Source organism: Barbatula barbatula (assembly GCF_947034865.1).
Source record: "Barbatula barbatula genome assembly, chromosome: 20".
NCBI classification, from domain to species: domain Eukaryota; kingdom Metazoa; phylum Chordata; class Actinopteri; order Cypriniformes; family Nemacheilidae; genus Barbatula; species Barbatula barbatula.
The window spans coordinates 13,302,853-13,315,663 of record NC_136783.1 but is presented as its reverse complement, the minus strand read 5'-3'; the positions used below and the strand labels follow the sequence as shown (position 1 = coordinate 13,315,663).

Sequence of the window (12,811 nt, the reverse complement as noted above, 5' to 3'; positions counted from 1 at the left end):
TAAATGTCAGTTCCACAGCAGTTGACGAATCAGAAGACCCCAAAGTCTGGACAAGGGTCGTAAGCTTTTGCTTACAATAGCAAGTTGGCATTTGGCAATTTCTGTTATCAAAAGAGTGCCATGAGACCCTCGCGGTTCGCACTGCGCTTTATCAAACCATTCCTGATCGCTGTGTCATGCGTTTTTTAGACGTAAAGATGCGTTCGGTGCGATCTACTCCCTCAGTCATGTGTGTTTGGGCATAGGTGCAACACCTTTTTCGTAAAATATGATGCCAGGGGGCCTTTGAAAAGTCTGTGCACAGGGCTCAGCAAAATCATAATCCATCCCTGGTGGGAGGCGGTCGGAATGCCGCACATGGAGCTAGTGAAACCCTTGCCCTCGACTGCAGTTTGACAGCAGACAGACTTCTCAGTAATGAGCTGACATTCTCTTGTTAAAGGGAGATTAGTTTAAGCTGCCATAACGTACAAAGATTTAGAGGTAAAATGGAGTTTTTGTATTTGAGTGGCAGCATGCTTAAGAAACACTGTGATATTTGGATGCTGTTGTCTAATTTGTTATTATTGGCACATTGTATTGATGCAGGTATGTTGTAGAGATTTATTTTTGTGAGGTATCAAACACATCCATGCTGAAAAGACAACAATACAGTATGAATTTTGGTAACGTCAGTAACGTTTTTTGTAAGGTATGTTTTTTTAAAACGACTTAAATATCCAAATTTAACTTAGGCATAGTCCTGGTTTAAGATAATCTTACTGCACGAAAGAATGATTATTTTTGTGAGGGGAATGCTAAATACTATTACTAATTGTAATTGCAGTAAAGCTGGTACGCCAAAGATATCTCACCCATGACTTAACTGCTGTCCACAGAAATTCTGGGATATTTAGCACAGTTCTTTTCTAAATGGTGTAAAATCTGTGTGTAGGCTCCACCCACAGAGGCTTTCAGTTCTACAATGTCTCCCTCCATGGCTGAGTTGATCAGACCTTGTAACAAGCCAACCTCCTGTGAGTCAGCTTGCCTGTCCTTTCTCATTGGCTTCAATCCCTTCTTTTGGAGTCGAAAAGGGAAAACCAGTGGAGAAAAATCCATACCCATTCAAAAAAGCCATCCTCATGACTTGTGCCTCAAAAGAGCTTCAGCGATCAATGGCATTTGTGTAATTGGCCGGCCAAAGGGCCGAGACACTCCTCACACTGTAATTTCTGCTTTCTATTGTTTTTATCTGGGTCCAATTGATCACAGTGCCTGAATTTTCAAACAGATGGTGCAAAAGGTGACACTTCTCCTCTCGGTGTGCTTTAGTTATGTGAGTCCTTGATTTAAACAGAGATTGTAGCGCAGCGGTTAGACAACAGGACTTGGAAAACACTATGATTTTCACTCACTTTAGGCTCTATGTTGCCTTCTGTAAGTTCACATCGATTACGGCATGATTGCAAGCTCTCTGTAAAAATGATAGGTTTTGGCTGGGATGTATTTAGCAGCAGCAACAAATTGGTTAAGATGGCAAAAGTTTTTAGATTGTATTCTATGAACAACAAGATGGTTGTGCAAGTAGCTAGCTGCGCACAAAACAGATTTAGCACATTTTCACAGCTGTACCACGTGGTTTCATAAATTAAGTGTAGATTACTGGAGTTAAAGCCTTGGTTTATTGGTTCCTGTGTTCTGACACATTGAGATGTTTTAGATCATCGAGTTTCGACAGTCAATCCAAGCCCCTCCCACTTGATTTTGTTCATGTCAACTTTACTGTAACTAAAATTAAATATTAAATAATTTAAACATTTTATAAAATGTACCTTTTAGAGTGTAATAATTTATTAAAATAATTTTATAATTTTATTTAAAAATGTTGTTTGTATAATTGTATTATATTATTTAATATTATTATATTATTTCATATTAAAATAATCTTGAGGCAGTATAAGTGTTTTTATACTGATGCCAACCTTTGAGTAGTATTTACTAATAAGTTCAAACTTATTTAAGATGTTTAAATATATCATTGTTCTGCTAGAAAAATGTATTGCGCATTCAGATTGATTATGCCATTCACCCTGCTTTTCTCTAGAGTCCTAAATTAATCCAAGTTGACCCATTGAAACCGGATTTGCTATGTGCATAACCCAGCTTTCTGGTTTATTAAAATTTATATCAGTACAATTTTTAATGCTATCATTTGGCAGCAATGCACATGGTAATGATAACCAAACCCAGGGTCCACAGTCAGTCAAAATGATCATCTGTTGTACTAAGCAGCTTTCATACATTAGGAAAAAAGCCAAGCCACAGTTCTATCTGTTACTTGTGCTTATAGCCCTCTGTGCCACCTGTCTGCGTTAACCAATAAAGATTTATGCAGTGCGATTTGAGTGGGACTCCACATAGAAATGGAGATGGCAAAGAAAAAGTGGGAGGTGAGTGGGGGTGAGGCCGCTGCAAGTTCGTTGCATTCAATTAAATGCAAATGTTCCTCTCCAGTGCTCGCTGAGAGGGGGCACCTGAGGGGTCTTTCATTTAATCTGCATCGCTCTCTCTCCTGGCACTGTGCTGAAATGTCAGAGCTGTCACTCAGATGCTTCTCCATCCTCTGATCAGCTATTATGCGAAGGGACATTTGACTACATTCTACTGGCCATAGTACAAAACGTGCTAAAGGGAAAATTGATAAGAAAGAGAAGCAGAAGTCAGCAGAAGCGCATAAGTGTATTAATTCTTGTCTTTTTGAGTTTAGCACAGTGTCGTTGCTTGGAAACGTTGGTTTGTTTACTACCACCGTGTCATGTGTTGAAGTTGCATTCGTCCTCGTCTAGTCTCGTGATTGATTTGCTTTTTTAAACAACTACCACATCTGTACTCACCCTGCTGGATCTATATGCTCCCTTTAACACAGTTTACCATCACATCCTCCTGTCGACCCTCAAGGCTATGGTTGTCTCTGGAATAGTGCTACAATGGTCTTACCTCTCCTGGAGTGGTGAGGTCTCTGAGTCCCAACATCTCAATACAAGGGTGCCTCAGGGCTCAGTGATTGGACCGTTGCTCTTTTCTGTATACATGACATCCCTAGGTTCTTTTATTCCGAAACGTAGCTTTTCCTATCACTGCTATGCGGATGATAAACAACTCCGCCTGGCATTTCAACCTGACGATCTGACTGTTTCTGCACTCATTTTAGCATGCCTGAATGACATTTCACTCTGGATTAAGGACCATCACCTGCAGCTGAACCTTGCAAAAACAGTGGAAACTGCTTGATGATCAGCTAAACTTCACAGATCATGTTGCCAGCACCACCCGGTCCTGTAGATTCATCCTCTACAACATTTGGAAAATTAGACTTTTCCTGTCCGAGCATGCTACGCAAGTCCTAGTCCAGGCTCTCGTCCTGTCCAGACTGGACTATTGCAATGCTAACTAGCTGGACTGCCAGCTTTCACAATAAAACCTCTATAGATCATCCAGAATACAGCGCAAAAGTGGTTTTCAATGAACCGAAGAGAGCACACGTCACTCCTCTCTTCATTAAGTTATATTGGCTCCTTATAGTCGCTCCCATCAAATTCAAAGCTCTGCTCTTGGCCTACAAGACCACCACTGGTTCGGTACCCCCATATCTTCACTAGCTAATACAGACTTAAGTACCCTCCAGATCCCTAAGCTCTGCAAACAAACAACGTCTCGTAGTGCCATCCCATAAAGGGATTAAATCACTCCAACGTACGTTCTCTGGATCTGTTCCACGTTTGCGGAATGATCTGCCCGCTGCTACAAGATCATCAGATTCTGTAGCCATCTTTAAGAACGGCTGAAAACACATCTATTCTGTCAACACCTGACCGATTAGTACTGACTTCTATTTCTTCTCTACTCTTTCTATACTGTGGTGGCTATATAAGACCAGTTTTACTGCACTTATGCAGTGTCTGCTAAAATGACTAAATGTAAATGTTATAGTAATGTTAGCTCACTGAGGGGCAAGTTCTCTATATATTTCTGAACCTGATCTGTTCTTACTTTGATGTTGTTTTTTGCTTGTGCACATAAAACTTTTTGTGGCAGATAGACTACCCAGCATTTTTGATATGCATAAAACAGTATATGTCATGTAAATCTGTTTTTTTCCATTCAATTAAACTGCTTAAATATCTGCTGCTGGAAAAGACAGAAAATTTGCCGACCTATTTCTCTCCCTAAAATATGCTGTATGAACCAATTCCATCAGCTCCTAGACAATTTTAGCTTAAAAAGTGAAAACTTTAACATAAAGAACAGTTTTCTGTGCCTGCTGCTTCCTTATTCATTATGGATGAAGTTCCTGCTTTTAAAAGAAAACACCAGCTTCAGTTCATCTTCCAAATGTTTCAGGTATAGAACACCTGAGGCAGACTGACCCAGTCTGAGTAACACCACCGACCCTCACATTTAACTCTCAAGCTTAGTAATACTCCTGTCTGCAGACCTATGGAAAATTTTCTCCTTTTATTATTTTAGCTTTTAGAACATTTAACTTTTGACAGTGGCTGTCATTAGTGAATTTGTGTTACTTCAAATTTAAACGTGGGGTACAAAGAAATGTTATAGGGAATATGGTTTATTTTGTAGATATCAATTATGAACATGGCACAGCACCATGATACTACTTTGTATGTTCATATATGTTTATGGTACGGTGACAACCCTACTACAGCGTGAAATGTCTGACCAATTCTTATCGCCAAATGATTCTGACATAGCAGCATATTTTGTACACAAAGACGAATTGTAATGCCTTGTGTGTTCTCAGGATTATCAGAAAGCCATATTGCAAGCTGTGTGCTTTCTTGTGATGGCATCATCTAATCGAAACTGTCCTTTTCCTGCAGAATAGTGGTTAGTGCTGATATGTCATTTATCGCTCAGCTGATTGGCTCAAAAACAAATGAGAGTCCATGTGCAAAAAGAAATGAAAATTCTAATGGATAGCATTCTTTTATTATTATAGACCTCATTGGTTCTGGATGAGAAATGCATGTATTAAAGCTATACAGGTTAGGTTTACAATGGTGTTTTTCAATTGTAAATGTAATGCTTATGTAATGTAACACTTGAAACGAGCATCAAGTGAAATCTTTCCTGTGATTAGGTTTTATGGAAGTCTGTCGTGTGAAACTCTTCTAATTGACATATTTTAACAGACAACCTGTGAATGTCTTCCTTTATTTTACTCGACAGTTGCTTGTCTTTTACACGATAGGCCGTTAAAGTGCCCAGCTTCTCGCTCCTTTTACATGTCTGGCCATAAAGAGGGCAATAAAATGCTCCAGCCCCGATGCTGCCTGTATTTGTCTACACATCAATAAGAGCTGGATAGATCTCCGCTGACAGCCACATGGTCCTTGAATTCAGTAAGATTTGTGGGCAGTACTCCCTGCACATTAACGCTGACCCGTATTGCATCCGATTGCATGGAAAATCTCCTTTCTAACATTCCAAACTGAATGTTTTGCAACTGCACTCTAATTGCATGAAGGTGTTTGGGAAATTATCTTGGAGCAATCCCCAAATGACAAATTAGTTTACATTAGTGTGTGGATCCATCCAGATCTTACCAATTACTTCCTGTGTGTAATCAGAGTTATTACAGAACCCTGCTGCGTTTGAGTGGTTTCGCCATCATCCAAACCTTCTAGGAGAAAATAAAGGTTTTGTGAACTGTGGGCAGATATTTTTTGTCTTTATATCGTGGATTGGTCTGTGTAAATCAGCGGAAGTTTGAGATGGGAACTGTCTGCTTTTAATAAATGGTCTGGTCATAACTTTCTCTTTGGGAAACAGGCGTATTGAAGAATCTAATTTAATTTCGCGTTTAAATGGCTCAATGAATCAGATAAGGATAGCGTGCTCTAAGGCAAAGGATGGCACATTAAATTAAATGGAGGCGAAGGCAGGTAGGAGTGTAAAATTGGGAGACGTCAGCATCAGGCGTGTCTTTTAGATCAATGCGTTACCTATCAGCACCGCTATGCCGGGTAGTCACGGATGTATGATATCTATGGAGAACTGAAGAATGAAAAACACATTTTTAATTAAAAGTTTGCCAACCTACTAAACGAGTTGCTTTGACTTAATCCTGTGAGATGCACAAAAGCCAAAGTACGATATTTAGTTTTTACTTAACAGACACAAACCAAAAAGCTATTGCTGTCTATTTCGTCTTAACTAGTTTTGGCACTGCAACAAGATACAGTATGTTTAACTTTATCTTAAGGTTTACACTAGGTAAACCTGCTGAAAGTAAAATCTAAATAGTTCAAATCCTGTTCTTCACACAATATACAATAGCTTTTTTATAATTATTTTGGCAGAAAAGACATATATTTGGAATAATCATTATCTGGAATACGTCACAAAAAAAGATATGGTCCAAGATTGGAAACTACAGTAGTTCTCTTTAGAGCAATCTTATTCAGTTGATGATGATAAAAATGGCTCATTCTAAATATTTGATATGAACTGACTTGCAAATGTTTGTATCTCCATTCTCTTGTAAAGCACATATCTGCATTTGTTCAATCATGCACAAACAGGGTTGCATAAGTTTGTTTACACATTTGGCCCAGAAGCTTAATGGACGTTTGATGGTCTGTGGGGATGTAAACATGCATTCCGATAACAAACAAGTGCTGCTTCTCTTCCACATACCACATAGTCTGTGAGAATGTGCAGTGGCCCATCTCTTCAATTTCATCCATAGCCTTAGGCCACGTGGGGCGAAGGGGATGTGCGAGCGTACGAGCACACGAGCGCGTGCATGCAGTGATGTTGATGGAGGTAATCAAAGGCGTCCGTATCTTTCAGGAGATGCAGGAGGGGAAGGGACGGGCTGCATTTAGTCCCTTACAGGGTACAGATGCCCCGTTGCAGGACGGATCAAGTCACATTGGAGCTGGGCAAAACAGGGGCAAGACACCCCTCCCCGCTTTTCTCCACTCGCCGCGAGACCTGTCACCAGCCATTGATGTCAGGTGTCGCTGCAGGGAACGGACTGCTCATTAGGTTTGCCTCAATTTCCACCACCTTCCCGGACCGAGTGGAACAACATTCAATTTGTGTCACTCATTAAGCTCTTTATTCCCACTGACACTCTGCAGAGGGTCACACTGCGCTCTCGCCCGGAATAATGGGAATTACTCATCTTTGTAAGAAAGATTTGTATTGTTCTCAGAAAGGAACGTACATATGCCAAGATGAGACATTTGAGTGTGTGCCCTGAAGTTAACCTGTGTTTATTCAGAGACCTACGTGTAACTGTCTGCTGTCTAGGGAGGCATTTAGCAAACCTGCCAGCATCCACTTGGTTATTATACTGGTGCGAATAACAGCAGCAGATAAATGTAGCTGACAGCTTACCTTTGGGCTGACTAAGGAGCTAAATCCCTGTTTGCACTTTAACCGTGTGTCTTAAATATGTCCTCTGGCCAGCCTGTTACGGTGTGATAGTGCTTGTGTTTTGTTTAATAACATCTCTGGCTCTAGGCTTTTCTATGCAATTTACAGAGACGACATGATTCTAAAGATCATCTAATATGCACACAGAAGTTGTTTTGAATTCAGAGTTTATGTAAATGTCATCCTCATATTTCAGTTTGTGGGTTTACTTCTCCTGTTTTGTGCGTTATGAAATATTCACTTGCAATTATTTTCGTAGGCGCACAAATCATTCTCTTGCTAAATGTTGCCTGGAAAAGCTTTTATTATGGAGGAATTCTTATTAAATGCTACTATTATCATGCTTATCAGGAAATTAAGAGATGCAATGGTTCACAAAGGGGGAAATTTAAATTCTGATATCATACGGATGCCAACCTTGAAACGTGACTTACACGGTAATGGAAATCTCAGCGTGCTGAAGTGAGACTGGCCATCCAATTTATGGATATCAGTGTGACCATTATGACTTAAATGGTCTTGGCTTGTGGGAATAATTTCATTTTTATGGTTGGGCCAGGGTTTATCTGAATGGATAATAAACATCCATGTTTTCCTCTTCAAATGGGAGGTGATACAAATGTTCTGCCTGAGTAAACCATGGACTAAAAGAGCAGATTAGGAAATCGTGCACGTCTTAGGATGCTGGCTAGGAATACTGTAAACATTACGTGGGCTGCACATAAGCAAGAGATATGTTTCATTTAAGAATTGTCTGTACTGGTAGGCCAGAATTCATGTTTCATATAGGTTCACCTAAAATTGTTTTTGATGTGTGAGCCAGTTGCTCAAGAACAGTTTCTTCACTTTTTGTCAATTGTAACACTCTTTAAGACACTTTTCACATTCTTATTATGTAATTTGTCCATTAACAATATCCACCGTTGGACTTAAATGTGCATTACAGGAGAATGTGTGACAGTCAACTTAATTTTAAATTATGTTCATATAATTATAATGTTGTCTTTGTTAAAGATTGTCTTCGTTTATAAATGTTATTATTATACTGTTATATATTTTATTGTTATATATAACTATTTTGGTTTTACAGTATATATTTCGTTTTTTTACAGTGGTGAATATAAAGTTTTGAAGACAGTTTAATGAGAACCTTCATTTACAAAAAAACTTTAAAGACAGTTTAATGAGAACCTTCATTTACAAAAAACTTTAGATCTGTTGGTAATAAAAAATCAACCACTGGGACATACAGTAAAAGCGCCCCTGGTTGAAGAAACAAATGGCTGTTCTCTGATGGAAGTTGAAATATTCTCTTCCATCACTGCTTTTGTAAGTCTTGATCTGCAACAGATCTCACTCTGCATTCTGTTTATGAGTCTCTTCCTTTTAATTGAATGTAGTGGGGTTCCTCATAAATAATTCAGCTGCATACCTTCTGATATTACTTGAATGCCCTGAGCCGCTGCTGCAGACAGCAGCCAGTCTGTCTCTCTCTATCTGCCATGTTAGGCCCGATTCACATTTCACATCTAAAAATCATGTTGAAAACAAGAGCCGCGCCGCATCAAATGACCCGCCATGCGTGCTCGGCACTCTGCAAAGTTGAACTATTTCCATCTCGATGCGGCACCGATGCGATCGTGTCGCCCCCTATTTGCGCATGAAATGCGAATCGGGCCATAGGCCATTCTACAAGGGAAATAGTCCATCTGTTCAAGACGTGGTCTGTTTGTGGAACTGGCAGCCTAATGAATTTTAATGACGAATTGTCTAAACGTTTTCAAAGCTGAAGACTAAAAACTAAAGCAAGATGGCAATGTTCTGAAACAGGTTGCCAGAACGCAGAAAAGTCCCATGTTTTTCTTTCCATTGTTATTGAATTCCCAAGATGATCAGCACCACTGACAGTGCATTTTTCCCACCCAGCCAGTCTGATGCTGTGATTAGTATTAATTGGACTGAGTTGAAAATGCAGAGATGACCCCGGCTAAGCTGCCTGTGAGAGCAATTAATGAGAAGAGATGGCTTAGTATTCATAACTATGCTCGCCCGAGAAGACAACCATTAGACAAAGCAGACTATTTTTGTAATTTTTCGAGTGGTAGGGACTTTTTATTTTTAATGAATTGTTCCCAATTTCTTTAGGCAATGTAACTAAAGTTATATTTAAGTAAGTTAAAGTCTGTTTTTTAAACTTATAATTAAAATGTTAATGATTATTTGGTGCCAATCACTTTTGTGATGTTTATATTCTCAAAATATATGGAATCATGGAATATGTATCAATTTGGCTTAACAAGTCATGTTATTTAACATTTTCAATTTTGGCCAGCAGTGAGTTGAGATGGGTTGAAATTGCTTTATTTATTTTTATGACTTGAAGTAATGTATCATTTGTTGAATTGACTTGTAAAGCCAAGTTTATTGTACCTTAAATTTTAAATAAGCAAAGATTTGAACTTACTCTCACATTTTTATTTTTTCCTCTCTGTCCAAAAATTAATCTGTAACCCTCACAATTGGCAGTGAGCATTGTGAATAGAGAAAAATGAGTCAGTATATAAAGATAAAAATGTCATCCAACCCCGAGGCCAACAACCTTAAACAAAATGTTTAAATCTCATAAATGACCAAAACACGAAAGCAACGTTAGTGTGATGTTTGTCAGTGCCAACGATTTGAAATGATAAGATCAAGGAGTCGCTATACGGTCCATACATATTGCACTGCCAATAAGTCAGCTAGGTATGACAGCATTGTTCTGCTGAGCTATTAAAGCATTAAAATGAAATCTCAATGGCTGCGCACCTGATTAATCTGTTCGAGTTGTTTCGGTGTCACTGTCTGCGATCATCATCAAGCTGCGAAATGGCAGACAGATATGCCCTTGAGGCTCATGAGTAGCACTCTGTTCATCATCTCCCACAGACCTATCCATACCACTCCCAGCACAAAATGTTTCCCTGTTTGACAGTGTTGCATACAATGCCTTTGCCGATACAATGTGCAATATACTCTGTTTACAGTCTACTTCACTACATTATATAGAATGCCTCCAAGACGACTGAGCATTGAGCCGTATGTAGACACTGCAAGAAGCAGTTACATTGCAATCCTGTCATTCACAGTTATTTCCTTTGATTTCTAAGCTACTTCAGCAGATTTGTTCATGCGTGTGGCTAGAGAAATCAGACATACAGAGGACGGGTTGGGTGCGTGCGCAGTGACGGTCTGTGTTGTGACAGTGCAATTTTTGTCGTTCTCTATAATACAGATGTCTGTGATTTGTCCTGCCCTGAGATCATTTGCTCTCTTCAAAGAGGACACGGGGTGATGTCCAGCAGCCCTTATGACCTCATTACACACATGCACAACACACACGGGTCATTTGCTGTGCTGGTATATCCGTGTAGCCAGAAGTCAGCCCTTGCCTGTGGATGTGTGTGTGAGAGAGAGAGAGAGAGTGCGAGAGAGAGAAAGAGAGAGGTCAAACCTCCTGCCTGCGGTCCATATACAGTAGCTGTATATAATCCCATATGGCTCATCAAAATAAATAAACTGGCAAGTATGCTTCTCGCTCTCAAAGCCTCTCATCTGACCTTCTCTGAATCAATGTGAATGTGGACAGGTATTTGAAATATGCATGTTATAAAGGTTGGAAATTGTCTGGAATTCGATTATTCGGAGTCTAATTTAGGCGGCATGTAATGATTCTGATTCCTTGACGTTTCTAATAAGGATTCTTTCAGTACTTCTTAAGGATGCCCAACAATTTGACTAAATAAAACTTGAACAATGGCCAAAACAAAATAGTTTTGATTATTTTTAAGCAGAGTACCTTGTCCATAACTACATATTCTATATGAACAACTAGTCAATATCTTAAATTCTTACCTTAATGAGTCCAAACAACTCTTGTTCAATATTAACTTATTTATTTTAGAAAAATTAAATAACAGAAATAACATGAAAGACTTTTGACTTTTCAGTGTAAATCTGTTGTACAATTATTTAATTTTGTTGATATAAAGTGGCTGATTGAATTTTGCAACCAGCGAGGACAAATTTTGAGTGGTATTATTATTTTTGTATTATTTCTTTGTCTTCTCTATTGCCACGGTCTAAAAGACATGACATGCTATTCAGACTGCCAGTTCACAACTCAGTTAAATTATCATTTTGTTTTGCCTTTGCCCTGTAGGTGCCGTAATGATGCAGGAAACACTGTCAGGGTGTTTTAGTACTGAAAATGAATACAGATGTTAAACGAATAAAAATTCATAAACCCAGTTGGTGCCAGTAGTTTTATGTCATGCCCATACGTCATCATATAAGGGCTCCATAGGACCACAGATTACCTTTGCATCTCTTCTTTCAGAGCTTTCTCCCTCAAAATCTTTTAACATAAAACCCATACTGTTGCTGCTATACATTTTTATTAAACCCAGTTTAATAGGGATTATCTAAATTCGTTCAAAGCACAATTCGAGATAATAAAAGGGGGATTACAGCAGTTCGATGACAGAGACATTGCTGGAATGATAAATTAAACAAGATATCAGCTGTACGTGTAATTCAGTTTGAGGATACGCATGTCATTGTCATTGGCAACCATACGGAGTGAGAGAGCTGTTTGCATGTGGTAAATAACACAAGATGCTATTGCCTTCGTTGCAGATCAATAAACACAATCGACCCTGCTGTTATAGTAAAAAGGGCATGTCTTTGCAACAACAGATATATCTGCTAAGCAGCACCTAGTCTCACATCTTAATCATGGAAACATCTGGCAATACTGAAGACCCGTGGCGGAACAGAGGGTGTTTTGTATATATTTTCCTCCTTCACATACTCTTTTATTCTCTTCCTTTAATTCACAGCCTCACCTCTCATTTTTTTTCCGTCGTTCTCACTCAGAGGCATCTGCTCCGTCACACCCTTCGGCTCATTAGCGATCCTAACATGAGAACAATTTAACAGATGTTTATGTGATGAACTAAGTCTCATCCGCACATACACACTTCAGCACTTACCTGCAAGATGATAACATAGATAGGCTAAGCCCTATGAAAAATCACGAAACTCTGTGTTATTATTGCTGGAAGACTACATAAAATAAGAAATGAACAATGGCAAAGAGAGCAGGCTAGCTGGAGCGTTGGTATTTGAAAGATAACCCTAAATAATTGTTTCGAGCTAAATAGCTCTTAGTGATTTTATTTTTAGAAGGCAGAGCTGTGGCAGTGTTTTGCCCTGCAGTAGGCTACTGTAGGGGATAGTGTGTTAGAGCTCAGCATAGCTGTTGAATGTGGATCATAGTGTGGATCTTTTTCACATATAAAATGCTCTTTTACAGGCAATTACG

The 12,811-nt window shown here is 39.1% G+C and overlaps 1 protein-coding gene across 1 annotated transcript in view; it reads right to left on the bottom strand.

Annotated features, from left to right (window-relative positions):
- The window catches only part of lrrn2 (leucine rich repeat neuronal 2), a 38,482-nt gene extending 26,078 nt beyond the window's left edge, over nucleotides 1–12,404 (bottom strand). The window contains exon 1 of the mRNA XM_079482938.1: nucleotides 12,333–12,404. The gene's annotated coding sequence lies outside the window, so the exon portion shown is untranslated. The remainder of the gene's footprint in view (nucleotides 1–12,332) is intronic.
- Between the last annotated feature and the right edge of the window lie 407 nt (nucleotides 12,405–12,811).